This window comes from Marmota monax, unplaced genomic scaffold (assembly GCF_021218885.2).
Source record: "Marmota monax isolate L192 unplaced genomic scaffold, Marmota_monax_Labrador192_F-V1.1 WCK01_AAM20220418_F8-fsc00054, whole genome shotgun sequence".
Taxonomy (NCBI): domain Eukaryota; kingdom Metazoa; phylum Chordata; class Mammalia; order Rodentia; family Sciuridae; genus Marmota; species Marmota monax.
This window is the reverse complement of record NW_026692145.1, coordinates 4,433,611-4,436,028: the sequence shown is the minus strand read 5'-3', so window position 1 is coordinate 4,436,028 and position 2,418 is coordinate 4,433,611. Positions and strand designations below refer to the sequence as shown.

General features: G+C 39.3%; 1 pseudogene; it reads left to right on the top strand.

Annotated features, from left to right (window-relative positions):
• Positions 1-1,146: 1,146 nt before the first annotated feature.
• Positions 1,147-2,138, top strand: LOC124109996 (14-3-3 protein theta-like; annotated as a pseudogene).
• Positions 2,139-2,418: the final 280 nt, after the last annotated feature.

Below are 2,418 nucleotides of genomic sequence, written 5' to 3'. Positions count from 1 at the left end.
ATTAGTTGGAAAAATGGACACCAGGCTTAAAGGACTGGGGTGTTTTATAACAAATTTTGGGGAGATGAAACAAATTGTTCACACTGAATTTACATTGACTATGGATGAAAGGGGCAGGGCAACATGAAGTGAACAAAATCCTGGGAAAAGACCTTAATCCATAGAAATGTGTTTGTGCTTCTTGGTTGTTTGGCTTCTCAACACACAGGAAAGGAATATGGAGCAGTTTTTTTTTCTTTATTGATTCAGCTTTATGCAGCGAGTTAAAATGGCCTTCTCTTCTTTCCTGCCTCGATTCTCTGGCCCTTCATTTAGATCACCTCCAAATTCTTAACAGTTTCTTCAAGAGCCCAATGCTTCCTCCATTGAATTCCTGTTTCCTGTCCTGGACTTTTCATTTCTCTGGCCCTTCTCTCCCTCCTTTTATTTCTTTCTACCTTCTCAACAAACCAACCAACATCTACTGAGTGCCTGATCTGTGCCAGACACTGTATTGTGTACTGAGGATTCATACTCTCTATCACCAAGGAGCTCAGTATAGTGCAAATATATAAAGGGTTGAGACTGAAACTGACTTTTTAGGATTTTGTTCTTTTTCTCTATGCTACATATGTATCTAGTTTATATACATATAGACCCAACACACATCATAATTAAACTTCTGAAAACTATTGTAACCATCCAGAGACAAATGAAACATTACTTACTGGAGAAAATGGATTTGAATGACAGAGTATTTCTCATCTGAAACCATGGAAGCCAGAAGGAAGAGGTACAGCACTTTTCAAGTGCTGAGAGAAATGAATTACCAACTGTGAGTTCTATACTCAGTGAAAATACCCTTCAGGAATGAAGAAGAAATAGAAACATTCTCAGAGGAAGGAGGACTAGAATTCATTGTTAGCAAAACTACTCTTGGTGGCTAAAGGAAGCTATCTAAGCAGAAATGAAATAACACCCATTCTGAGGAAGGGGTGAGGATCAGGAGATTTAAATTCAAATTTAAGTTCAAATTTAGTGATACAGAATGAAAATACAGATAGCTCTTTTCTGTTCTATTTAAAACATGGATATCCTGGGACTCATTTCATGTCCATGGAGACATGGAGCTCTTGACGATAATTCACTCAGATCCAGATCAAAGACATGAATACTGTGATTCAGCAAGGTACAGAGCTGTCCAATGAGGAATGCAATCTGCTTTCAGTGGCCTACAAAAATGTGGTCAGGGGGCTATAAGTCTTCCTGAAGGGTCATCTTGAGCATCAAGCAGAAAATGTTACAAATGGGCTGGGCACAGTGGCTCATGCTTGTAATCCCAGCAACTCTGGAGGCCGAGACAGGAGGATCACAAGCTTGAGGTCAACCTCAGCAAATTATTGAGACTCTGCCTCAAAATTAAAAAAAAATAAAAAATAAAAAGGACTAGGGATGTGATAAAGCACCCCGGGTTCAATCCATGGTTTAAAAAAAAAGAAGAAGAAAGAGTAGGAGGAGGGAAGAGGAGGAGAAGAAAAAAGAGGAGGAGGAAGAGGAAGAGGAGGTGGAGGAGGAGGAAGAAGAAGAAGAGGAGGAGGAGGAAGAAGAAGAGGAGGAGGAGGAGGAGGAGGAGGAGGAAGTTGTTGTTATTGTTGAAGTTGCAGCTGATTAAGGAAAACGTGTAGTCAGAGATAAGATCCATTCGCATCACAGTCCTGGAATTGTTGGGTAAGCATTTAATTGCCAACACAACAAATCCAAAGAGTAAGGTATTCTATCTGAAAATGAAGGGAGATCACTTCCTGTATCTTGCTGAAGTTGCATGTGATGATGATCAGAAACTGGCAATAGGTATTTCCCAAGAAGCTTACCAAAGGCATTTGATATAAGCAAGAAAGAGATACAACCTCTATACCCATTCCACCTGGGGCTTGCTCTTAACTTCTCTGTATTTTCTTATGAGATCCTTAATGATGCATAACTGCCTGCACACTGGCTAAAATGGCTTTTGATGAGGCCATTATAGAACTTGATACACTGAATGAAGACTTATACGAGGACAACACCCTCATTGTGCAGTTCCTTAGAGACAACTTAACATTGTGGACATCAGACATGCAAGAGAAGAATGTGATACAGCAGAAGGGGCTGAAAACTAAATATAAATAGAGTGTCATCCTTATTCCCTTTAAGAAACCTTTTAATGTGTCTGCATTCCTTATTTCAGTTATTTCCTGTAACAAACTCACTCATGTGTATGGAATCAACTTGGGGAAAACGCCATTCCTTGATTTGTAATTGTCTTAGCCTTCTTGGTGTGCAGTTACTGCTGTAGAAAAGTATTAATAGCTTCATTTCATATACACATAATTAACTTCCACATACTCAGTAGCGGACTAAAAATATATCTGGTGCTTAAGTAATCTGAACCAGTTCTGC